The following is a 27571-nucleotide window of genomic DNA, read 5'->3' on the forward strand; positions in this document are numbered from 1 at the left end:
CTGGTGAGTACTTCACCAACAAAAAGAACTGAATGCTTGAGACTCAGGAGTGACGAGAGGCCAAGAACCAGAAGACAAAGGTGTCACTGGCAGTAGTGAAATTAAAACGTCATCTTTGTATAGCCCTGTGAGAGCACTGGTAAAGGTTAATTATCACCGGGTGTCCATATCAGCAGAAAGATTAGAAGGGAATTTAAAAGGTGGTAATCGGTTTGCCTCGGTGGCTCAGTTGGTTAAGCAGCTGCCTTTGGCTCAGGTCATGATCCCAGCGTCCTAGGATCAAGCCCCGCATGGGACTCCTTGCTCGGCAGGAAGGCTGCTTCTCCCTCTGCCTGCTCTCCCTGCCACAACCCTTGCTTGTGCTCTCTCGTGCGCTCTCTCTGACAAACACATAAGATCATTAAAAAATAAATAAATAAAAGGGAGTAATCTTCTTAGCAGGCCATTCATGGCTATGGTACCTTCCTGGGAAGCACCAAAACTTATCCGGCATTTCCATACCCACCCCACCAGCTTGCTGACATTCTATTCCTGGCATCTCTCTTCCACTGTGAACTCTTTACTTGCTTCATACTCTGCTTCCTGAATAAAAATGGAGAAGTAATTGGACTCAAGACCTAGTTTAGCAATAAAAGGGACAAGGTCTACAGCTGGATTGATATTGACCAGAACGAGCCAGGAACCCAGACGGAGGTTGCTGATACTTGGGCAACTGGATACATGGTGGTGCCAGTCCCTGGACAGGATCACTGGAATAGAACAGACTCATGGAGGGAGGGTTGGATTCTGGACAGGACAATTCTGAGGTGTCTTTAAGAAATGCAAGAGGAGAGGTCAAGTAGGCAGCAGGGAAAATGATCAAACTTTGCCGTCAGGGAAGAAGTCTAAGCCCGAAATATAAATTTTGGATCGCCTGTGTGTAGTTATGAATGTAAGGAGACTACCCTAGGGGAAAGTAAAGAGTGAAAGAACTCTGAACTTTGCAGACTAGAATAGGAGGGTCTACTTCTCTATGAAATCATAGGAAAATGCCACTTTCTACACCAAAATGGTGGACTACCAGAAATTTCTAATGGTTCAATCCAATAGAAAGAATAGCCAGAGTGCGTGAGATCAGGAGAGTAGGATGTATTCTGTAAGCCAAAAAATTTAAAAGAGATGATGATGGTCAGTGGCAACAATATTCCTGAGAAATTTGGGAGGAAGACTAAAAACATCCAGTCACATTTGGAGAGAGTAATCACCAGTTCTTTTGACAAGACTTACTCTCGCAGAAAGACTGGGGTTGGAAGCCCTTTTAAGATGTGAGAGCGATGAGAAATTTGGGGTATGGGTAGCAAGTGAGCCATTCTTCTCAAGACCAAACAAGATAATATATCTAAAGAGATTAGAAGGGTGCCTGGCTCATTTAAAGGACTTGATAAATGGGTTAAGTGATTAAGTGTTTTTTTTTTTTTTCAACGTGACTAGTGAGATTACTGGTCGCTCTAAACCTCCCACGGCACTTTAAACAAAGCTTTGTACTTAGCTGGTACTCAATAAATATTTTGGATGTGATCACTGTTAAGTAGGAACAAAGGGATGCTAAATCATTCTATTCTACATAATTTGCAATTAAAAGTAGCTATAAATTCTTGGTGAACCAGATGCCCTAATATAAACTAATCTAAATGGGATTCTGTATTCTTCATTTCTCTATGCTATGAATTAACAAAATCTTCATTAAAATATCACTAGATTACTACATGATGAAACTACTCCCCTACACACACATACACACACACACACACACACACACACACACACACACACACACACACAGGAAATCTGGCCTAAAAGGGAAAAACTGGTTATATTTTGTGACATGATTCAAGGTTGTGAGACTAAATGAGGATGCCACTGAGCGTCTCCAGCATCTGAAAATGAAGCTGATCTTGGGATCAGGAGCTGCTCTTTGCTGTGATCAATGAAAGAATGTGAGCTTCTGGAATATTCCAGAAAATATACCAGCCACAGGTTAGGTGTTCCTTTGGTTTATTATTCATAGTAATCAAGGCTTCTCCTATCTACAGGTGTTATTTTGCAGCTTGAAGGATCCCATATCTAGCCACCATGCAGAGTGAAAGGTAAAGGAACTGCAGAACACCAAGACAGGGGTGGGCTCCTGTACAATCTTCATTTACTTCCCTCTCAGGCAAACCCAGGGTGATTTATACCTTCGGCATTACCTGGAACTGTCTTTGCCCAGCTACCACTTTCTCTATGAGGCAGGCCTCCTCTTCCACACACCTTCTCTCTGCCAAATAAACATACATTCATTCTAGAAGGCCCAACCATTCTGGGTCCCCCAAAATAAGAGTTGCCCCTTTTTTGAATTCCTAGCACTCTTTGTTCAGAATTCAATTTCAGCGTCTAATACACTAGGTTGTAATTACGTGTTCTACGGTCTTTCCCCAGGTCTACCTTCCAGGGGGCCAATGAAGCCAGCAAAGCTGAGATCTAGGACACACTGGGCTTACTCCATCCTAAACACCTGGCACATAACCGATAACAAACGGTTATTGGACGGATGGTATTTTTCTAACCAATTCATTAACCTGATTTAATGCATCAGATTAGAAGGAAAACAAGCCAGGGGTGGTAGCTTTTTTTTTTTTCTTTTTCCTGTGGCTGCTAGAACAAATTACCACAAATTTAGAGGTTTAAAAATGCCACAGATTTAAGCTCTTACAAATCTGGATACCAGAAGTCTAAAATGAGTCTGCAGAGCTGCATTCCTTCTAGAAAAATCAGTTTTATCCACTTTTTCGCCTCTTAGAGACTGCCTGCAGTCCTTGGCTTGGGGTCTCTTCATAAACCAGCAAGGGCAGTGTCTTTGGAACCTCTGACTCTCCTGCCCACCTCTCATAAGGACCTCTGTGATGATTCTGGGCCCCCTGATAATCCAGGGCAAGCTCCCATCTGGAGATCCCTTGCTGATCCCATTGGCAAAATGCCTTTTGCAGTATGAAGTGACACCTGGCTGGGGTATCTTTGAGGGGCTGTTGTTATTCAGCTGAGCACAGACAGGTGCACGGACAGTGGCAAAAAGCAACTGCCAGTGACCTAAAAGCAAAGGATGAAACAGAAAAAGGTGGAAAGTCAGGGAAAACTCAACAAGCAATCAATGAAGCAACCTGGGTCCTCTGAAGTGGGCATAAATTAGCTCTGTGCTCGCTCAAGGACCTCTGGGTGGAGGACAGCAACTTCTTTGTCTCAGGGTCCAGTATCACCAGCAATTCAAAATAAAGACTTGGAGTCACGAGAAAAAAGTTCATTTCATTCTGTTAGGTTTAAGAAAAAGGATGCGGGACCATGAGAGTATCTCAATTAAATGATCCTGAATTTTGAAAGGTAAGTCTCAGAGGGGGAGACTTGGGTTCCCTGAAAATTTGACTTACATGGAAAATCTTCCCTGATGCCAAAGGAAATTTATGTTTTGTTACGGACTTAACAGTTGGATCCCTCCCAAATTCCTATGTTGAAATCCTACTGCTTCTTGGGATGGTATTAGGATGTGAGGCTTTGGGGGGATGATTAGGTCATAAGGGTGAAATCCTCAAGAACTAGATGAGTGTCCTTTTTAACAAAAGACCGCAGAGAGATCCCCTGCCCTCTCTGCCAGGAAAGGAAACAATGAGAAAATGGCTGTTTGCAACTCAGGAAAGGCTTCTCATCAAACCTGGCCGTGCAGTGCTAGGATCATAGACTTCCAGCATTCGCAACTGGGAGAAAGAGATTTCTGGGGATGAAAAGCCACCCTCCATCTATGGTGTTGATACAGCAGTCTGAATGGACTTAGACAATGTTTACCAGGGAACTGTACTTCTGTCCAGCATAACTGCACTTACATATCCAAATAAATGTTAACTCTCCAAGCAGGCACTCCAGGGAGCACAGTAGATTTCAACAAATAATTCCTGTCTGGAACTCTGAGGAAATCTCCCTTTAAGAAGTTACTTTAGAATGAATATATAAACCACATCATCATCAGCATCGTCATTTCATTAACATATCTCACGTTTCAACTGGAATTAGCAATAAATTGAGTTATTAAGATAGGCAACCAATGATTAGACTTGGTTTCACATGACTTCTGGACATTAAAAAAAAATCAAATATCATTTATCCTGATAGTAGTCAAAAGAGTGAGCCACAAGATCTAGATATAGCTCTTAAATAGGAAAGTCAAAATAATTAAGTAAATAAAAGTGGGAGTTATCACTGAATGACGAGGTTAACCTTTCCAGACCACCTCTTTGAACAGGACCACACTCTTTGGATGTGTAAGTTATGGTATGGTTGGCTGCTTAACAGGACTCTGGCTCTGATCAATTAGTCACCACTTATCTCTATTATTCACTGCATGTTACATGGAAAGAACACTTAAATGCATGCAAGCAAAACTCTACGTCTGGTCTGTATTGATGCCTGTATCTCACATGCTTTACAAGCTTCTATTCGTATTAATGCTGACATCACAAGTCTTTCGTATCTGGATGCCAAACCTTGGAGACAAAGATCTTTCTCCCCTTTCCTTCCAGGGACGGTGGGGACTTGATTTCATAGGTTTCAAGTTCCCACCCTACAGACCTGGGAATCCAGATGATCTACAGTCAACTGTGAAGGATTTATTTCACAATCAAATACACATGGCTTCACAAACACACACTCACTCCATATGGGCTGTCCAGAACGGCTACACAAATGTACTTTCCTCCCGGCCATATATCTTGCAAGCTGCTGACAACAGAGCCCCATTAGCAACTTCATAGGTAAAGCTGGGCTCTATCACTGGCCTTGATATATGGCACTCTTGGTGGTCACTCAGCCCCATTCATACCCATGACATCACTGTTTCCATAGAAACAACATCACTACATTTTCAAATGGGGGAAGGACGACACGGGATTCGGAAAGAAAACAAAGCCCGAACAATGCAACTGGAATATGTGAGCTATTAGTTAGCATGCTTTTGAAAGGGTGACTTAGTTTCTCTGCAGGGAAAAAAAAAAAAAAAAAAAAAAAAGCCCACACAAACACAAAGTACAAATTTTAAAAATTACAAATAAATGGAGAAGAAATGCAAGTAGGATAAACAACTGACAAATTTCTTTTGGAAAGATAATCCACTTTACTTTGCCAAATTAGATTTAAGAAATTTAACTTTTCTTAAAATAAGCCCTGCAACCCCATAATGCAGGCATATTAATGCATGAATGCTTTTAAAAACATTTTAAAGTTTTATGTGCTTTTTGACTTAATGTGGTATCCTGAGTTAATATAATTGAAGGTAAATTTTAATAATTTTTGGCAGTTCCACTAAGAAAAATAATTCACCTGTAGTCATATTCCACAAAATATATATATATATACATATATATATATATATATAAAAGAAGCAAGCCACAACCATGTGAACACTGAACAATGAAACTGTATTTATGAAACCGGACACAAAGGCAAAGTCAAACCACTACACAAAACTTGAATAGAACCTTTTCAAAAGCAATCTCAAAAATGAAAAATTCATGGAGAGGAAAATCAGGCACTAGTACCATCCTCTGATTCTTTATATAAACATAAGAGACTTCCTCGGTATTGCTAGAAACGGCCTGTTGTGTTTAGGGAGAGAAACCAGCATTCTTTTGAGCGTCTATAATTAATAGTCTGACTTACAACTCCAGAAACATCTTAGGAATGCCTTCCTGGATGTGGGACAGTCTTTTCAAAGATTGAAAATGTTGCCCAAATCAGTCACCCAAAAGCAATCTAGCTCAGATGAGATGAAAAGTGCACAGGGTGGATTCTCGGAGAGAGACCATGTGTGTGCAAATACGGGAGCTCTCTGCCCCCAGATACTGACGAGCATAACCAAACAACCCTACCGGGGGTCACAGGTTGTCTCTGGTCTCCCTGAGCAGGGAGGGATGGCGATGGCTGAGCAGTGCCAAGTACGAAAACCAGTTTCCAAGCCAAGGGGAAGGGTCTCAATGGACTCAACCATGCATCCCCCTACGGACGCTGCCACAAACCCCCACCGCAACACCTGCCAACCCGCGGCCATTCCTTCCTTACTGACACATGTCAAACCTGCTAGGCTCATTAAGCATGTAAACCGCACTGTTTATGAGTGAGCAACCCTACACAGACTCATTTACTCATCCTAGTGGTGGGCTTCTTTGGGACCACCCTCTCCCTCCGTGAAATTCCCAGGTAGGAAGTGGCACAAAAAATCCCAATAGCACAGAGCCACCAGCACCACCTATCAGAACATGACCCATCCTGCAGTGGGTCGGACAGGCATGATTGCCAAGACTTCTACGGTAGACCTTAAGGGCTTGGCCTAACAAACATCTAGAGCCAGGAGTTGAGCCCCATATGGGATATAAGACACAAGGAACTAGGGGCGCCTGGGTGGCTCAGTGGATTAAGCTGCTGCCTTCGGCTCAGGTCATGATCTCAGGGTCCTGGGATGGAGCCCCGCATCGGGCTCTCTTGCTCAGCAGGGAGCCTGCTTCCCCCTCTGTCTCTGCCTGCCTCTCTGCCTACTTGTGATCTCTCTCTCTCTGTCAAATAAAATAAATAAAATTAAAAAAAAAAAAAAAAAGACACAAGGAACTGCCGAAGACCACTCGGGTCCAACCAGGAGATGAACCCAGGTAGGAGAGAGGTGAGGGACACAGAGGTAGATTCTGTAGGAGAAAAAGCTCACAGGTAGGTTGGGAGGGTGGGAGCTGCACCAGTCCTGTTCTATCGGGTGCCCCCACCTCACCCCATCACCAGCTCCCACTCAGCGGGCTATAGCAGATACAGGGGTCAGGAGTGACCGTTCCACAAACAAGGTGGATGAAACCTTACTAAGACCCGGCTCCACTGTCACAGGGCTCACAGACGAGGAAAGCTAGGTGTCCTATAATTCTAATTCAGGGTTACAAATGCTGTGGGGTGCAGTGGAAGGGCGACGAAGCCTTTGCCTTCCGAGACAAGGGGCGAGGGGAAGAGGGGGGGCTCTGGGAGACTGGGTGGCAAGAGCACACACAGACACCAACTCTCGGCATTCAGGAAACACAAATGGCCCATGCCTCTGGAGGAAGCGAGCTCAGGGATGTGGTTAGAAATGAGGCTCACCACTGAGCTAGGGGACAGTTCATGGTCCATTTTCTAAACAACCAAAACAAAGCAGAGCACTGGTAGAACAAGCAATTCTTAACCTTGCCACTGTGAGTTCAAGCCCCACATTGGGGTATGGAGGAGGTACTTCAAGAAGGAAATGTCCTCTCTGAAATTTGGATTAAAAAAAGAAACATCTATGGCCAGTAGAGAAAATCTGAAGAGAGAAATAGCTACATGAGGCCCAGCAGTCAGGGGCTGCCATCCCCATGATCCACAGCACTAAGACGGCCATGCAGGCCTCAGATCCTACACAAGCTGATGGCCTCCTCCCCTCCGCGGTGGCCCCCACCCCACTCTCACTACAGGTGATGTTGCCTTTGACTTTTTTATGTGTGTGCCAGATTTGAACCTGTGTTCTCACCGCCCAGGAGCTACCTCCCAGCAGCACTTACTCAATCACATACCCACGTGAACACAGACCCACTGGCCTCCCCTGGCTTCCCAATGGGTCCTCACCCTGGCTTTTGGCAAGTTCTGCCCAGAGCTCCCTTTTTAAATGCTTCTCCAACCAGAAGGCTCTGTGGCATCTGTCATAGGTTCAAGGCCTGAATGTAGGAAACTACATGATAAACTAAGTGTTTATCATCTTTGATGTCCCGCTCCAACCCATGCTGGGCCTCCACCTCCCTCCATTCTCCTCTAACACCCGAGCTTTCTGAACCAACCCCTGGGAAAGGCCTGAACAAAAGTTAATTTCACCTAGAATTATCTGAAGCAAGGAGAGGACACCATAGAAGTAGAAGGTGCTGGGGAAGTGTTAAATCATGGACGGGCCTGGAATCATTAAGAGCCTCTAAAACAAGTTGTTTTCTAAATTCATGAGGAACTGTAGGTATTTGGCGCCAGCTGTTGGGGTCAAATATCCGAAATCCTCAACTCAGACCCAATGCATGCAGAACCCTAAGACTCCATGAGAAATGACTTTTGCATCATCAACCACTCTGTTGAGATTTTATTTACTTTTTTGACTCTGGGATCATGACCTCAGCTGAAGGCAGACGCTTAACCACCTGAGTCACCCAGGCACCCCAGCCACTCTAGGAGACGAGACACACTGTTACAGCATATAACAAGCCATGTGTGTGGCATGTGTGAAAGGAGGAAAAAAGGCAGAGAGGCAAAGGAGAGAGGGTGGTGCAGTAAGATGAGCGAAGCTGGTGCTATAAGATGGTTATTTACATGGTCCGGTCAGAAATGAAACAGGACATTAAACAGTGTCCACGCCAGTGTAGCTGTCTGGCCACCAACCGAAAACCCCAAGGACTCACAGGAGTTAGGAAATAATAAAGACTGGGGCACCTGGGTGATGCAGTCGGTTAAGCGTCCAAATCTTGATTTTGGCACAGGTCAAGATCTGAGGGCCGTGAGATCGAGCCCCGTGTTGGGCTCTGTGCTGGGCGTGGAGCATGCTTAGGGTTCTCTCTCTCTCTCTGCCCCTCCCCATCTCTGTCTCTTAAAATATAATAATAATAATTAAATTAAATACCTACCTACCTACCTAGCTACCTTTTGAAAGGGGAGCAAAATCCACTGGAAGATTAAGGTCCATCCAGAAGCCAAAGTCAAGGAAGAAACTGCAGGGATGTTTGGTGACACATCAGAAGATAGAGGCGGCGTACCAGCACCCCGACGCTCCCCCAGGGCGGGACTACGTGTATGGTGGACACTGTCTTCCCAGTCTCATCTCTCTTCTGACTTACTCAATTCTTCCTTACCTTATTCCAACCGTGAGAGTAAAGGCTCTTGCTCACCCAGAAAATAATCAACGGGCACAGGTTGGATTTCCATGTTTCTCTTGCATGTGAGACAATAGTCATGCATCAAGTTTATGACACTGCGGAGGTCACTCCCCAAAAGATGCATCTGACCTGTTCATCCTACAGCCACAATTATAGCTCTCACCTTGGCTCAACAGCTACCCTAATCAGCACCTTCCACACAGCAACGGAAGGTCATGGAAAGAAGAAATCAGAAAATGTGGATAGCTCATAGCAATTCATTATCTATTGCAAACGACTCACACCTGAAATCCCTCTCTTAGGCCAGCCACCATGGTTTCTCAGCATGAAACAGGAAAAGGAGCTGGAGGAGAAGAGAGAACAGCTTGGGGAAGGGTCTGGGGTGCTGCCTTCAGTCTGGGCCAAGGCCAGCTGGAACAGGCAAGCACAGAAAAGATGCAGATCCCAGCTTCCTGAGGACGAGCCACCGTAATTAAAAGAGGTGGAGGGGGAAAGTGGCCAATCTATAACTCAAACTCTGGAAGCCACCTAAAATACTAGAAGGCTCTTCAAGGTCATCTTGAGTCCTTCCCAGTTACTTGAAAACAGCCTGACGGATGCTAATTAACCCTCTAATTAACCCTCCGGATTCCGCAGCCCCAAGGGAGATGTAAATGTGTTTAACTGATGAGCAAGTTCAATCTGTACTATTCCTGGAGCTCAAACAGCTTTTTAAAGGGCCTTCTGAAGAAAGCATCCTGACAGCATCAGGGACTGTCCTAACTTAAATGGACCACAGAGAGTCTCTCTGGAGAGGATGCAGCAAGAGTGGAAAGAACATGGACTTGGAGAAAGGTCTGGATCCATATCAGATTGGGCATCAACCAGCTATGTGAGCTGGAGATCCACCTCAGTTTCTTTACCTGGACAAGGAGACTACCACCACCCACCCCACAGACTGTGCTGGCAAAATGCCCTCACCCTATTCTCAGCTGACAGTGGGCTCTAGTTATAATCTGTAGTGCGCTGTACACTGTGGTTTGCTAGAAAGTGCTGTAGTGGTTTGTAATTTAGAAGCCTCTAGCCTCACTTCCCTTCTCCTTTGTAATTACCCACCCATCCCAGCCTCTCAGGACATGCCAGCCGCTGCAGAAAACACATTCATGTAGGTTCCCTAGACCTCACGTTCCAGACTCTAAAATAACCAATGTGATTGCCTTGTCCTAGCCAGCAAGGTGGGGGTGGAGCCTCGAAGGGGAAGCTTCTCGTGCTCCCTCACCTACCAGTCTCCTTGCTTGGCTGTTACTCCTGTGCACTCATTTCCCCATCAGCCTCTGCCAGGGTTCTGAGCACCTTCAACTCTGTCCTCATCCACGAATCTCAATAACAAGCTGCCTACCTTCCTCTTTCAAGGTCTGAAAAACAGCAAGGAGGCCCAGGGTGGTCTCCCTATACTAGGAAATGTTAATGAGAGGACTCCATCAGCTTAAACAGTCAGATGATTTTCAAAATTACAAACCCTTGTTAGTGTCAGTGTGGTGTGTGGTGGGGAGGGGCATGGTACCTTTCATCTTTGCCCATTCATACACATGGTGACATTGCATTCCCAGCCAGGGGCACCCTCCTAAAGCCACTCTGGGTTACCAGAAATCCCAACCCTAGGAGGTCAAAAATATTCAAAATATATTCAGAATATATTTGAAATATTCAAAAATATTTCAAGACAATGAGACAAATATTTCATTAGAAGAAAATGGTTCTTAATATACATTTTATAGAGAGAATGGGAGAGCCAACTTGCCCCCAATCACACAGCTCCACTCTTACTTCCCCTTTCCTTCCTCAACCTCAAAGTAGCCTCAGTAGGAACAGACATGGTCTCCCTAAGATAGGAATGGTCTCCTTGGTACAGGAGATGCCTGCTTATTTTCTGGATTCATGCATTTAAAAAAGATAAATCTTCAACTGTGTCAGCAAAAACATTTGTTAAAGACATGGCTTGGAAAACTTAAAAAACAACATATTTTTTAAGAAAGTAAGATCAGTTTGTTCATGGTAGGAAAACAGAACTTTCTCACAAGATGACAGCCACAAAAATGGCAACATTTGCTCAGAACTCAGCATCAAAAAAGAGATGGATAACACCGTTTTAGCTACGAATCCAGGATTAAGGGGTATGCCTAAACTGTCACTTATTTTTAAACTGCTCTGAAAAAGGTCTAGTAGCCAAAATCTATGAAGAGTTTATCAAACTCAACACCCAAACAACAAATAATCCAGTCAAGAAATGGGCAAAAGACATGAACAGACATTTCTTCAAAGAAGATATACAGACGGCCAACAGACACAAAAAAATACTCAACACCACCTGGCATCAGGGAAATACAAATCAAAACCACAATGAGATACCACCTCACACCAGTCAGAATGGCTAAAATTAACAAGCCAGGAAACCACAAATGTTGGCGAGGATGCGGAGAAAGGGGAACCCTCCTACACTGTTGGTGGGAATGCAAGCTGGTGCAGCCACTCTGGAAAATAGTACAGAGGTTCCTCACGAAGTTAAAAATAGAGCTACCCTATGACCCAGCAATTGCACTACTGGGTATCTATCCCCAAAATACAAATGTAGTGATCCAAGGGGCACATGCATCCGAATGTTTATAGCAGCAATGTCCACAATAGCCAAACTGTAGAAAGAACCTGGATGTCCACCGACAGAGGAATAGAGCTGCCCCGCACAGCTGCTCTGCTCTGAAATGTTGGCAAAAACTCTGTCTTGAGGCCCATCCACACTTCACCAAGGGGATTAAGAACACACTTATATTATGTCAAACTACCTCTAACCTTTTTCTGGAGGACTGGGAGGAGACTAACTTTTAGCCTGAGTCCTGAGTTTAAGGGTCAACCCTTAAAAGCAAGCTACCTGTGCGCCTGGGTGGCTCAGTGGGTTAAGCCGCTGCCTTCAGCTCAGGTCATGATCTCAGGGTCCTGGGATCGAGTCCCACATCGGGCTCTCTGCTCAGCAGGGAGCCTGCTTCCTCCTCTCTCTCTCTCTGCCTACCTCTCTACCTACTTGTGATGTCTCTCTGTCAAATAAATAAAAAAATCTTAAAAAAAAAAAAAAAAAGCAAGCTGCCTCCATCAGTTAACATCTTGGAGGACAATGTCCATGGATAAAGAAAATTCCTACAGTTGTCCTCCTGGGCAAATAGGCAATGGGCTCAGGCTTGGAAGCTGGGCAGAACCTGAGTGAAAATGGGAGAACACCTCCTTGGCTATCTGGTCTAAGACGGACCGTAGGTGGAGCTTGGAGAGTCAGCAGGAAGGGACAGACAGAGCCTGGGATCGGACTCCTGGACTGCCATTCAGCAGTGCGTGTGATCATAGGGAAGCTACTTCGCCCTGCAAATCCTCGCTTCTTCATCTGCAAAGGGCTGATGAGGTGTCAGCATGACCATTGCTTCTTCAGGGAAGAGGTCTCCAAAAGGTCAATTCCCTCCATTCGACACACTGATCATACCATGGACCTGATCCTTTAGTGCCGCTTGGCTGAATATTCACACACGTGGGATTATCTGATTAGCCCTGGAGTCTCCAATCTGTAAATTTCAGTAGGGCAGGGACTGTGGTTTTTTTTTTCTCACAGGTCTGCCCCAAACTCCCAACACAATACACAACATGTAGTAAGTTTCAAATTAACACGTGTTGATGATTGAATAAATGATTAATTGAGCTCCTGAATGTGAAAATGATCTATAAAATAAGCAGCACAATGGAAGCGTTTGTGATTGTGACTTGGTGTGGATGATGACATGAGAATTAATCCTCTTAGCTGCTGGAAACCATTCTGCTTTCATTTAAGGAACAAAATTGCTGCATTTGAAGGACACCGTAAGGAGAGGGTCTCTGACAAGCTATCCCATGGTGCCCCATTTCAGGATTCTCTTCAGGACCATGCCAAAATACCCAGCTCATCAGCGTTCTGAAGCAGTCCTGCTTTATTCTGATCCATCGCTGGTCACTGTGGGAGACTTGGTTGAGTCATCTGGGCATTTTAAAAAGCAAGCAGTCTACTGGCTAAAGCTGCTGGGCATCTGCTGTTGGACCGAAGACAATGCATTCTGGACATGGGCTAGGCTGAGAAAAGCACCCCAGGGCCCACCGACCCCCACATTTGGTTGAATCCAACTCTATACCCAGACTGCTGTGGGCATCGGGAGCCAAAGGAAACTGCAGTGGCCAGAGCCCGGGAGAGCTTGCTGCCCCATGCTGATACATTCATGGGAACAAAGGCCTTCCAAGTTGCGCTGAGCTGGTCTGGAGATGGAAGGCCTTTATGCAGGTTTCCAAGGAGATGACTCAGATGCTGTTACCATAGAAACTGTTGCTACCACCTATTGTCCATCACCCCTTGACAGAAAGGCAAGGGGGGTGTGGTTTGATGGAGAAAGAAACAAGAAGAGTTGGATTTAACTCAAGATGAAAACACATATTGAGATGGGTCCCCCCCAAACTTCTCTGGTGTAAGTAACAAAACCTCCAGTGTCCCAAGGAGATGAATCTGGGACATGAGTGTGGTGTGATGTTATTTGTGCTGGGTTCGGGGTGAGTACCATGGCACATAAAAATGACTTCTACCCATCTGTTGGGTCCTATCATCAAGGCTCTCCACAGAAAACACTTGGGTATAAGGGTCATCAGCACAGTCCAGGCCATGAGCCCTGAAGATGTGGGACCATAAGGAAACGGATGTAAACTGTCCGTCCTTTCCCTCTTTCCTGCTGAAATGCTTTTCAGGTAAAAGGGGGATATAAACTCTGAGAAGCTCCTCAGAGTTTTGCTACTATCTCTTAATACTTATCATGAATAAAGTGTTCATTTCTTTTTAATCTAACAAGAGCAGCTTATGGGTAAATTAGACAAGTTCCATTAATCATAAATGCATACGGTCATGGAAGACATATTGGATTTGGAATCAAGTCTGAAAGATCAGAATTTGAAAGTCAGTCTCATTCCTTATTATATGCATGACATTGGACACTTTACCTGCTGAGTCCCAATTACTGCCAGTCTACTTCACATGGTATAAAGCCCCATCAAGGAACTGTCCTCTCGTGTGTCAAGTATGATGGTGTTGGTCCCATCCATACTAGCAAAAGGCTTTTTAACTTCAATTACTCCGGACAGGACTGTTACAACTCTTTTTGTGTTATCCAACCTTTTGTTTAGAAAATAATTGGTACCTAGCCAATTATTCTGACATTAAAATTATAGGTGACAAAATGAAATAAATCCCTACACAGCTTTCTGATTATTTTCTTATCTAGCCTTCTGATTATTTTCTACTCATCAAGCCTGACAGACCTGTCATTTCCCCCATAGTCATTTGGGAAGTCAAATTTCAACTGGGAATAAGCTGTTGAATTTAGAGGAGAAACTCTCTGGAAGACCGTGGATGGCCACCAGATACTGTCTGGAGGAAAACAAGGAATCAGTATGGCAGGTACATTGTTGAACCCCATACATTGAATTTAGGGTAACGAATGGGAGCTGGTAAAGATCTGGGGTCCAGAAGTAGAAAGGAGAGTAGAAACAATTCACTGCTGCTACCCCAATCTAGAACATCTTCATGTCTTCCACACCCTTTAGAAAGACACCAAGTTGGAAATCCATCACCACAAGCACTCGCCAAGCTGCCAGGTAGACCTGCAGTCCTTCAGGTCTGCTCCAGGAAGTGAGTGCCTCAAAGGAGGCATTCAGGCGCACCGGATGTGGCAGAGAAAAAAATATGCAATTCAGTTCCTCCAATTCTGTACAAGTTCCTTATTTATGTTTTTCTTTCAAATAACAGTGCTGTGCATTGTTTGGACACTCTTAGATCAGGAGCACATGTCCTGCCATGTTGTCAGACAGGAGGGATTAAGAAAGAAAGAAGCAAGAGGAGCAAACGTCTGTCCAATCATGGACTAGTGGCACTGGCTAATCCTACATGCCAGGAGGGAAGGCCCCAGAACAAGAGAGAACATGCTAGTGTTCTAGATCTTGGGTGTAGGTCCCTCTTGATAATGATCAGGAACCCAAAGCTAAGTCAAGACCACACAATCAAAAAGGGGTCACTGAAGGACTGAGGCCAAAGGGACTAATGCTCTTGGTTCCAGCAGGTAAGACTCACCTTTTGCTTTAGCTTTAAATAGGATTCCCACAAAAAGTCTTCAGAGCTTTGAAAATCTCACTCCCACAGACTGCCCACCCTAATACCAGACAGCATTTCTCCTTAACCAGAGCTTCACCGAGGCAGATCTCTCCAATGAGAACAAACTGGTCAACCTCTCCCCAGATCTCCCCTCGACACACTACAACGTGGAAAGACCTAGAAAGTACATGACATAGCATAAATTGTTCTCCTGGCTTCTCCTCTTAGAGTTAAAAAGACTGAGGCCCAGAGAGCCAGTGAGTGACTTGTTCCGGGGTCAAGAGCCACATGGGGGCAGAACCTGGGCCAGAATTCAATTCTCTTGCCACTCATCACAGGACTGCTTCCAACACCTTACACCGTCTCAACACATGGCCATCTTAGTCCCATGCACACTAACTTTATCTCCGCTAGACTAAAATCTCTGACAGCAAGACCCGTATCTTTTACTAGTAACTTTTGCTCCCCATGCTCGAACACCCAGCACCGAGCTAGGGTATCTAGGAGGAATGAGGAAGCGTTTCCTGATCAACTCGCACCTCACTTTTTATTAATGATCTGGGTGTGCCCTGCTAGCAGCACCAAATGCCCATCTCCACCGTGGCATTCATCATTCTGGACTGTCCTTGTGCACAGACTTGTCTTTCTCTTGACTGGACTATGACATCTTTAAAGACAAGACTGGATAGTGTCTTACTTCTTTTATGGATCTCAATGCCCAAGACCTATCAGGGACTCAAAAAATATATATTAAATTTTAAAAATGGATTCTAAAGCGAGTCTCAACCCACCCACACACATCACAGAAATCTTGGCTATTTCTGGGGCAGGAATTATCACTCTACCATCCCCTGAAATAATTTCTTTTCTTGGTTCCCAACTCTTGATTCTTTGGGAAGAATTCTAGCCACAAGGGCATCTGGCCTGCCATCTTTAAGAGGAGTTACAGTGACCAAGAACATCTTTACTCCCTAAATGTTTTAATGTTGTATAAATAAAATGCATTAACAGAGCTAGTTTTTAAAGCTAGGTGTGATCTTTTAAATCTTGTTATTTAAAGAAACCATCATCAGCTAGCAGCCCATTAAAATAGTCCATCTGGGACTACGGAGGAAAGATTACCAATTCCACTGCCAAACTCCATCACCAGAAAGAACAGAAGTGTCACTTGACTTACTCTAATGACACTCGGACATGCTCAAAAAGCAAGTCAGTATCTGGACCCAAACAGATGCTCTCAATCTGATCCATTTCTTTACTGAACTTGATCTGTTTGGCAAGATGTGAAAATGTCTCACTCACAATACAAGGTTGAAAAAGTGATGGCTGATGAACATCTAGGCTGTTTCCAGTTTGGGTCACTGTGTTAAAGCTGCCATGAATGTACAATGGATGTCCACTTGCATTTCTCCTGGGGAAATGCTTAGGGGTAGAAAGGCTGGACCCCATGGTAGGTATATGTTTAACATTTTAAGGGAACTGCCCAGCCATTTTCCAAAGTGGCTGTCTCTTCCCATCCCCACCAGCAGCGTGTGAGGGTTCCAGAACTTCCACAGCCTCACAAACACTTGACAGCAACTGTCTTTCCGGTTTTGACCACCCTTAAGTGAAGTGATGGCATCTTCTTTTGTTTTAACCTGCATTATCCAAAGGACTAATGATGCTGAACATCTTGTCATGGTCTTGTCATCTTTTTTGGTTTAGTGTCTGTTCAAATTTTTTGCCCGCCTTTTAGAATGGGTCATTTGGGGCGCCTGGGTGGTTCAGTTCGTTAAGCCACTGCCTTTGGCTCAGGTCATGATTCTGGAGTCCCGGGATCAAGTCCCACATCGGGCTCCCTGCTCAGTAGGAAGTCTGCTTTTCCCTCTGACCCTCCCCACTCTCGTGCTTTCTCTCTCTCTCTCTCTCAAATAAGTAAATAAAATCTTAAAAAAATAAAATAAAATGGGTCACTTGCTTGGTTGCTGGCGACTTTAAGTCCTTTATGTATTCTGGAGACAAGGCTCTTATACAAGAATGTCTGTCGTGGGTGCTTCCCTTCATAGACCAAATATCCTACTGATTTCCTCGAACTGTTCTCCCACCCCGCCAGACTCTCCTTCTGGTGGCATCACAGTCTAAACACAGAAGTGAGGGCACAGGCAATACAGTCTGAAACCCCAGGATAGCCGGTCTAGTCACAGCTCATTGGAAAGCTTCATGTCTTCTCAAATCCCTGCCTGCTGCTTGTCTGCTTTATACTCACACACTCCAGGGATGAGTGAACATAAGTCTGTTTCTTTAAAGATACGCTAACTTTGGGGTCCCTGAGGGGCTCGGTCAGTTAAGCATTCGACTCTTGATTTCGGCTCAGGTCATGATCTCGGGGTCATGGGATCGGGCCCCGCATCGGGCTCTGCGCTGAGCGTGGTGCCTGCTTGGGATTTTCGCTCTCCCTCTGCCCTTCTCCCCACCGCCAGCATGCGCGCACACACCCTCCTGATCTCTCATAAATAAATAAATCTTTAAGAGACACACTAACTTGAAGCCGTTCTCGTCAGGGAACATCTCAGCCCCCTCACAGAACTTTTGAGCAAGTCTAGAGACATTTTTGCTTCTCACAACTGGGTGGGCAAAGAGTTGTTCCTGAGACCTGGTAGGTAGAGGCCAGAGATGCTGCTGAAGGTCCACAAAGCACAGGTCAGCCCCCACAACAAAGCGTGATGTAGAAGCCCTGCCTCAAATCCATTGGCAGGTACTGCTTTTAGGTCAAGCAATAGAATGCAAAGCAAATACTGATCTAAGAGCAGGAAACCCGAGGGGATTCTCTAAGCTCTGTTGCTAACTAGGCATATATCGTCCGGCAAAGCACCAAACTTCTCAAAGCCCCAAATTGCTCATCTGTAAAATGCAAGGCTTAACCTAAATTACCTTGAAGTTCTCCACCAGTTGCAAACAAATACAATCCTATGACTGTTCATTCAGAACCCACAGAACTTGGAGCAGCCATAAAATGGGCCTGGGGTTTTCAACACTTCCAGGTTAACAGATGGCGACGAAGGTTGGTTCGAGGGAAGAGTCTCTGAGAAAGTGTCTGATAAAGGGGGAAGGGGACCCACGCACGGTGGTTGCCATGGGGGAAGGACAAAATGGGTGAAGGGGCATGGGAGGTGCAGGTTTCCAGTTATGGAATGAAGAGGTCAAAGGCACAGGAAAGGGAACACAGTCCACTGTATTGCGATAGCGCTGCACGGTGACAGATGGTGGCCACGCACGTGAGCACAGCGTAAAACAGAGCTCTCAAATCGCACTGTCCACTCGAAACTCACACCACATTGTGTGTCAACTCTACTTGAAAAGATGGGGATCAACTATTGACCTCAGCAGGGACTTTGCCTCAACAGAGAGGGGGGAGATGACACAGGCTGCCCGACTTTCCCAACAGGTGCTCCCTAAAGAGAACCTGCCCCATGGAGCTGGACCCCCACCTTCCTCCATTCCCCCCACCGGCCCAGCTTCCATGAGGAACACGAGCTCCACAAAGCCAGGCGTGACTCTCACAGGAGAGAGCCTTCCAGGGCCCGTGTGCCCTGCAGAGCCAGCCCCCAGCTCAGAAGGGAGATGGTGTCGATGACACAGCGTCTTTGAAAATCCAGACAGGGCTCTGCCAGGAGGAAGAGTCAGCTCCTGAAGGACCCCGGGACTCACCTCAGGAAAACAAGAGGCTTCCCTGTGGGCCTGAGCAGTACAGACACTGAATGTGGATCAGGTTTCTGTCACTCCCGCCCTGTGGGGTGAAGAAGATCCTGCGCCAGTTCTTACAACAGCTGCTGCGCGGGTTAAATGAGATTGAAAAATTGCTCCTCTGGGTCTCGGCAAGAGCACACTGATGGCGAGCATCTCGGACAGCCCAGGGGTAAAGTTCTTTCATTTCAAGATGACTAAAAATTAGAAACATTAATTAAGAGAGGAGACTCACCGGGAACACCCGGTCTCCCAGAAGCGATCCCCAGAGCTGCCTGTAGATATTTCTGGTGAAAGCATCACGACTTCCACCGTAATGGACAGAGAACCGAGAGAAGCAAGGCCAGGCCGGCGGGGAAGAGAGGTTTGCTCTTCCTGCAACAATGAGGAAACTGTGGACTCCTTGCTCCTTCCCAGCAGGGTGAGGGCAACGGGTGGGACCCATTTCACCAATGGCCATGTCTCTCCCCGTGTCTCTTCTGTGACAACGGAAGGCGTCCCACAGGCCTAACCGCCAGGAAACGGGGAGCAAAGGTGGGACCCAGAATGGAGGAAGCAAACGCCTTGGCCTCTTATGGGACACAATCTCGGGCCAGAGCCCCTCCCAGCGCCCCTCCCCCTCACCCACACCGCACGTGCCTCGCACTACCCCAGTGCGTGGGGGACTCGGAGCAGCACGCCTTTACCCCGCTCTCAGCCCCGGTCTGCAGCCACAACTACTCCACGGCAAAGCCCAAGGCGAAGACCCTGCAGTCGCGTCTGCAAACACTTGGAGCAGGTGTCAGACCCGAATAAAGCCGAGAGCACCACTCGTGACCCGCTTAAAGACGGAGCACGATAGGCTCCGTCAGGGATGCCTGTAACTTAATCAGGCCCCCAGCCCGCCCGCTGGGTGCGTGGGTGCATGTCTGGGTGCATGCGGAGCGGCGGCTGTCAGCTCAAACCCAGAGCAGCGTGCAAAAATCAAGTCCTCTGAATTACATTGTCCGTTTTCACTTGTTCTCTTCTACCTTTGCCTGCCCCCTCCTTCCCGAAGACCAGTTCGCAATAAAAGCAGAGAGGCAGCTGGGATGCGGACACTCACTGTCGGACCAGCGTTCTCTCGCAGGATCTGAGCCCGACGACCGCTGGGTGCCTGGAGGTAGGTGCTGCCTCCCTCGGCTCCCCATGGCTGACTCTTCAGATGCTTTCTAAACAATGACTCAAAACATCTCTAATACCGAAACCACCTTTTTATTTGGTTTCTGCCTTCGTGGGTTGGGAACGTGGGAGAGGCTGGGTTGACGGTTCTTGCTTGGGGTTCTCATGACGTTGGTGCAGGAGGCTGGCTAGAGCTGCGGTCACCTAAAGGTCAGCCTGGGCCGGGCCTTCGAGATGGCCCGCTTACAAAGCTGGCAGATGGCCCTGGCTACTGACCGGAGCCCAGCGGGAGCTGTCGACCAGAGTGTCTGCACGTGGCCTCTCCGGCCTGGCTGGAGGAGGCTAGCCGGGCTCCTTGGCAGCTGGGTCTGCTCAGAGTGAGGGATACGTGTCTGGTCTTTGGAAACCAGCCTCAGAAGTCTAGTGCCTCCACAGCGATCTGTGGGCAATTGGGGAACCCCAAAGGTCAGCCCAGGATCCAGGCAGGGGCAGTCACAGATCTCATTTCTCTCCCTGACACCAGTGTCAAAGATTTTGCATTTTTAAATCCCTGCACTGACCTGTTTAACTTTTAAAGTCCCCGTCCCCTCAGGGTCAGGGAATGGCTTTGCGCATCACCCATCATGCCTCACTGAGCGTCTGGCTTTTAGGAGATGCTCAAGAGATAGATGCTGAGTGAATGGACAAATGAGCTTGCCGAGTGAGGATCTGTTTGTTTTTTGTTTTTGTTTCTTACTTCCCTGGAGACTCCTCTTCCTCCTCCACGGCCACAGTGGATACTACATCCAACTTTCATAGGATTGTGTTTAGGAATAAACGCAATGATTTATGAGGACGGATTTTCATGGTCCCTTAGTTGTTGGCAAAGACTCGAGATGGCACACGTGGCCCATCGTCGTCCGCAGAGCTGCACGGCTTGCCCTCCTGCCCACGCTGAGACCCGTCACCCCGTCTGGCTGGCTCTCCTTCCTCCCCGCTGCCCCGTCAGCTCTTGGCAGCCTGTCTCCGGCTCGCACTCCTCCTGGATGGGCAGCGTGGGGACCAAACCTGGTGTCTTACTGTGAATCTGTCTCTCCCCTTCTGCAGCCAGCCTGGGCAGGTCATTCCATCCTCCTTGGTCTCGTCTGCAGCTGCCTGAGGATAAGATAATACCTTCCCCGCAGAGTTGTGTTGAGGGCAAAACGCGTCACTGTGCATTGTGTGTTCCAGGGACCCAGCACACAGCAAGGGTGGCGCAAGCGTGATGAGCTACAGGCACTGGCCCCGCCTTCACGGGTCCCCTTTCCCTCTGAATTCCGTGCTCTACCCACAATGAACACCCTCCAGAATCCCAAACATGCCGTGTTTTCTTTCACTTCAGTGCTGTCCACGTGCAACTTCCTCCTACGAGGATCAGCTTAAAGCCCTCAGACCAGCAGCCAGCTCGTGCTAACTACCATCCCAGTGTTGGAAATTAGGACTCTGCCTGGAATGTTCTTTCCCATCTCTCCTCTGTACCCCTCACCCCCACCCCTTGGCTAATTCCCAATCATCTTTCCAGTCTCAGTTCAAATATTTCCTTCCAAGATTACCCTCTCCCTGCAAATGTAGTTCAGGTGTCTTTCCAGTCAAGGACACTGCTGGTTCCTGAGGGGCCTTGTGTCGCTTACAAAAATGCTCTCCTACCCCAAGGCAGCAGTGTCTGGAGAGGGGGATGGACTGGATTTTGGCCTCTACTCACGCCTTTAGCCAACAGCCAGTGAATAGCACCCCAACCCCCACCAACAAAACCACACACAGCTGCCCAATTGCTCGTGAGCACCCACAGCGTTTATCAGCCCCCGGTGCAATCAGCCCTTGTCTGTGTCCCTCCAGAAGGAGGACTCCGCCAGGCCATGGCTACAGCTTCTCCAAATGGAGTCTCCGATACCTAACACACCACTCTGCACTTCAGAGCTGCTCAGTAAATCTTTGTTAAGTGAATGAATGAATGGACCATGAAGGACGGACATGGCCTTGTATTCTTCCCCTGTGCTTATTCTCGTCTTCCAGGGCCCCGGTGTAAACACCAAGCCCTCGACAACACATGCTGACTTGTCACCCACGCATTTGTGGGGTTTGTTCTGAGTACGAGAAACGGGGAGGGAAGCTTCCAGATCCTTTGCTCACACAGTGGAGTTCAGGCTCCAGCAGGAACAAGCACTCTGCTTTAAGGGCCCTCCGTCCAGGTGGCTTATGGACCTCTGCAACCGCCACCCTATTAAGCAGCAGGGAGCTGCCGAGGGCGCAGCTCAGTCTGCCCAGGAGTGAAGAGAATGTGTTACCTAAGATTTCCCTGAAGGGTTCAGAGAGTGCCGGTTAAGGGTGCTGCCCAGCCACTGTCGCCCAGAGCCAGATGACAGGAATCCCAAGCCACCTGCCGGGTGAGCAGGCAGGGGACACACGCACACACGTGCGTGCACGCACACACCATTCAGTCCCAGAAGTCAGTGAGGCCCCACATTTAGTAATCTGCTGATAGTTGCAGCTTCTTAAAAAGGACACAGTAAGGCAATAAGACAAGGTACCTGGGCAGTTAAGGGGCTGGTTTCAACGTGTCACTGCAGGGAGGGGAGCAAGTGTGCGAGAAGCCGCACAGCCTGGCATTGGGAGCAGAACCATGTACACCCCGGGAAGCCTGGTCCAAGCCCTGGTTTCACGTTAGACACAAGCACTTTCCTTCTTCATCTGGGTCCCAAGAGTCGGTGAGCAGTCAAGGGGGTCCTTCTGCTCCCTGCAACTATGCCGAGAATAACATCAGAGAAACATAAAAGCTCTCTGAAAGCGGATGATTCCCTAAGTTATTGTCATTGGGTTGTCTCATTCCTCTGTGTGGTCACCACGCTGCTCCGCGGCTCTCCCTCCAGGAGCCCCTCCTGTGGTCTTCGTCCTTCCAACGGCTCCTGACACCCCTTCTCGCTCAGCCAGTCGTGGGGGCTCCTCTAGACACATACCCCAGCTGGAGGGCAGTGGTCACATCAGGTATTTTCTTGTGTCCTTAAAGCTCAGAGGCCAGCCCCTGGCCCATGGGCTCGCGGACCCCAAGCCGGGGTGTACACACATGCGGGTGCACAAGTGCTTGCCCTTCTCATCCGCCAAGGAGCTGACCACGGGGACAGCAAGTCGACCCCTTCCGGGACAGGCACCAAAGGGCAGTCGGTGTTTTCTTATGCCAAACTGCATTGCCCTTGAAACAGAGCTTCAAAACCTCTGCTGACGCAGTCCACCAAGTTGTGGATACAGTTGACAGGTTAAAATCCGATCTGACCCACTTTAACTGACGGTGGGGAAAGGGACTTGTAGTACGAGAACACGATCCGTGGGCCACAACGGTTACTTCGGAGACTCGTTCCAAAGAGGAGCCTGAGCAAGCCCCTGTGGGCACCTGTGTACGGACCAGAGCCATCTGGGGCTCATATCTGTTTTGGCTTCGGTGACTTTTATAGCAAAAGACTTCTTATCAAGACTATTATGGTCCATTAGTTAAACCAGATGTTAAAGCCATGAATCACTAAAACAAAAAAAAATGGATATACCTTGAGCATTTTAAAATAAGTATATAAACATAGGTTTACTAATATTTTTGAGCCTACTGGTGATCTGTCCTTTAGGTACGGGTCCATAGATTAATTGCCCAAAGTCTTCTTGCATAAATAACAGATTTCTAGTTTGCTTTCTTCCAAGTGGATGAAGACCTTGAAGACATCACACAGTAAGACACAAAGACGGCTGCAGGCAGACCCCTTCCACAGCTGCTTCTCTCCTTTCAACTTTTTAACTCTTGCCATTGTCTTTGCACCTAGTTCACCAGCAATTTCTTTTGTAGCAACTCACTTTTACCAATTTTGTTGGAAACCCTCAACTTAGTTTCATTCACACAGCAATTAGAGGCAATTAGGTGTTAAGCACTTGGAAGAGTGCCTGGCACCCAGGGGTGCTCAATGCACGTTAGCTATCTATCCCACTCATTCCATTTATGTCATGATCAAGTTACTCAAGTTACAACAGCAAATTTACTGTTGCAAACAGGTAACAGCAACTTGCACAATGGACTCTTGCTACGCACTCAGCCTTAATGGAGGGGAATTACTGTGCACACAAAAGTAACATGGGCATAGAGCATACAGTAGCCATTAATGCATTTTGCAAAAGGGATGGAGACTAGCAAGTAAGTTAAATGGAGATCACGGAAGAGAGCGGCTGCTCTGATGAAGTCCTTCCAATCCCTTACGTAGACGCCATCGCCAACCACAGCCAATGTGTAAAGCCACACCTGGCTTCTCAGGGAGAGCTCCAGGAACAGCAACAGTATCAGTTTTTATTTGCAGTGTCTGCTTCCACTTTGCAAGATACAAAGCTAAACCTTTCTCTGCCAAGTCTCCCTAAATTTAAGCGGGCTGGCCAATGGCATGTTAGAATGGGTGGTCTGTGTTCACTTGAGTTGAGCATTCTTTTAATAAAGGACTTAGTTATAATGCTTTAGTTCTTTAGGTCTCGTTTTTTCATTCTTGTAGGCCAACTGACAATTGCCGTGGAATTTCAGACAGAGCTAATCCACAATCCTGTGTACTTAAAAATCAAAACTGACCAGCATCCTCACCAAACCAGGCACCACACTGAAAAAGGGATTGGTCCCCAGTGGGCCTTAATGCTCATGTGAATCTCAGTGCAAAATAGGGGAACAGGGACAGAAAGGGGCTGGCCTAAGGCCTTCCGCCCTCCTGACCTCTCTCCTGTCCCAGCAGCTGCACTGCCTTCCCATGGCCCATGTTAGAGGTAAATGGCTTAAAGAGGGGTTTACTAGGTTGAAGTCAACATTAGAAAACGGAATCCACCAACACGATCCGTGGCCCTCTGCCTTGAATAAGAATTTACCCAAAGAAGAACAGAGGTCTTACTCCTGAGGGACTGATCGCAGCTTTCAGGCCAAAGTTCCTGAAAAGACTGGTTCAGGAGCTCCTACCACAAAGGGAAGAGTCAAGAATCCTCCCCAGCAAAGGTGGGAGCTGGCCTCAGCAGTAAGCGGGAAATAAGCTGGTTTAAGTCACCGCCCTCTCTCCAGACACCAAGATGAATTCAATAGCCCATACATGGATTACTGCGCTTCTCTGAGGGTCAAGGGTAAGCTGAGGTGGTGATGAACATGTTACCATCCAGATGATACATACCACTTCACTCCCAAATAAAGTGATTTAGCTACAGGAGCCTGCCCCGACAGTGCTGGGGAGGGGGATAAGTGAGGGAGCCAGCAGGATCTGCGTCAGAGCAAGCTGGTGAATGGCGGCCTTGAACCTGCCAGTCTCGCTGAAATCGGTGGGTCGGCCTGGGGGTTGTGGGTTTCCAATGAGAGACTCCATCTCTAAATAGTGAGAATCTAAAGGAAAGAGAATGAAGAATAAGACCCATGCCATGTCCTACCAGAAACAAACGAAAGGTTGGATACTCTTTTCTAGAAGTATGGAGAGAGGCAGCGGAAGACCAGACAGACCAGACAGACAGACTTGCCCCACCTCCTCAGAGGTTAGCAGGGTCAAACACAAAGGCAGGAGGAAGCATGTGCTTTTATGCCTGGTAGGTGGATAGAGTCACGTTAAGACGGTCGTGTAGCTTCTTCCGAGTGTCCTTGGGCACACTGCTCGAGCTCGCAGCCCCTCAGCTGGACAGTACAAATGTCCTACTGTGAGCGATGGGTTCCCTAAAAATACTTCCCAGACGATTAAGTGAGACAGCTCTGCAAAGCATCGGACACAGATTCGGGCATTTATTAGGCGCAGTATAATGGCTGCCTTTGGGCTGAGTAATTGAGGAAATGGTAGCACAGGGCCCGACAGGGTAGGAATTCAAATCTGCCGCCTGGGTAGCGGGAGAGCTACCAGCAGAGGGATCACGAGGCTGAACCGTCCTGTAGCACTTAAGATGGAAAGGAGCCAGATGAGCAGGTCCGGAATGAAATCCAGAATACAAAAGACCTTGGCCAACAGCAGGTGATTGATAAATATCTTTGGAATAAGAAGCTACACAACACGTCATTTGCCTCCTGACATTACACTGGGACGAGGAGAAAGGACATGAATTATACAGGCTCTATCCCCACCCCACCCTGAGGATCCTTCCAGCCTCAGTTCTGATCTCCACCAGACGGGCCCAAAGGACCTGCATGTCCCCTCCAGTGCTCAGACTATCTCTAGGATTCATTCAGCCCATGAGAGAGAGGTATAGGCCAAAGACAAGCCCACACGTATGCCTATGTATCTGGTGCGGTATCTTGGGAAGGGGTGAGGCGGGCTAGCCCTCCCCCAATGCCAGCCCCAGGCAGACCAAGGGACAGAATGCCAGGGATTAACCGCCGTCACCTTTGTGTGGCCGCCTTTGGGCCTTCAACGGGCACAGGCATGGGCACGCATGCAGGCCTGGTTTTAATTAAGCAGAGCAATGTCTGTACCCATCCAGCCACCAAAGCTTTGATCTCCCCACGGGGCATGCTTCTGCACTGCTGACCGCGCTCCAAGAGTCTGAAACACAAGCCAGCAAAAGCCTTTGACAGTTCAGCCTTGACCAAGCTCCCGGCAGCGGCACCCACACAGGTGTGCCCGAGGATGAGGGCCGGGGAGGAGGAGGAGGAGGAGGCCAGGGCAGGCTTCTCTGGGTTAGGGACGCTGACCAAACAGAGGCACAGGAGGGCCAAGGCTGGTTGCTACATATGCCATCCAACCAAGACAGGGAGAAAAATGCTCTGTTGCAGGGAGACCACTAGGAGTCGGAGCAAATTCATGTAAGCTGTGGGAACCTCTCCACGATGGGAAAGCTCTCGGAAACAAGGGTCCAGGGTCTAACTGACAAGTCTACAGAGGGTTGTAAGATGTGCGAAAGACAAACTTTCCCCTGCGTTGCATCTATTCCCCATGTATTAAGGACTCACTAAAGGAATTCTCAGATTTAAACCAAAAAGTCACAGCCCCAATCTATGAGGATAGGTAGGCAGACTCAGCAGACTCAGGCTGCATGCATCCTACCAGAACAGCACTGGAAGCAGCAGAAGGGGCTAGAGTTGGGGTGCAGTTGGGGGACCCCAGAAGGAATGGCCTGTTTTCCTGCATGAATCCAGATGTACCACTCCAACTGGCCGAGGACAGAGGGTGGTGTGTGTTGGGGGGTGGGGGGGTGGGGGTTCTTCTACAGAACACTGGGGACACATGCACTTTCTGGAACGGGCTCGAGACTTCTAGCAGCAGCCACTCCTCCCGTGACATAGCTCTTTCCAGTAGGACTGGGATCACAGAGAGCAGGGCAGCAACATCTTACAGGAAGGTATAAACTGGGAAGGACAGGGACATAACATGTTGCCGGGAACAGAGAGAAGGACAGACAGACTGCTCAGGAGGGGTTCAGAAGCTGGGGAGAACAGAGGCCAAAATGACCCCACTGACTTCATAAGAGAAAAAGGTCTACTGGGAGATAGTCCTAGAGTACAGCTCTAACAGTGTCCAGCAGCTTTCCCCTGACCAAAACCTACTGACTTTCCACCATCTATGGAGTAAGATAGGGCACTCAGTGCCTTCAC

The 27571-nt window shown here is 47.5% G+C and overlaps 1 protein-coding gene and 1 long non-coding RNA gene across 5 annotated transcripts in view; one reads left to right on the forward strand and one right to left on the reverse strand.

Annotated features, from left to right (window-relative positions):
- LOC309850364 (carboxyl-terminal PDZ ligand of neuronal nitric oxide synthase protein-like) overlaps positions 1-27571 on the reverse strand; it is a 264278-nt gene that overhangs the window by 92573 nt on the left and 144134 nt on the right. The window lies entirely within an intron of this gene.
- LOC309849566 lies at positions 13359-21917 on the forward strand. The gene is made up of 4 exons (XR_014303759.1): positions 13359-13541; positions 14319-14439; positions 19889-19993; positions 21079-21917. It is a non-coding gene; the product is annotated as an uncharacterized lncRNA (long non-coding RNA).

The sequence above is a fragment of the Mustela nivalis genome (genome assembly GCF_964662115.1).
Source record: "Mustela nivalis genome assembly, chromosome: 16".
In the NCBI taxonomy this organism is placed as follows: domain Eukaryota; kingdom Metazoa; phylum Chordata; class Mammalia; order Carnivora; family Mustelidae; genus Mustela; species Mustela nivalis.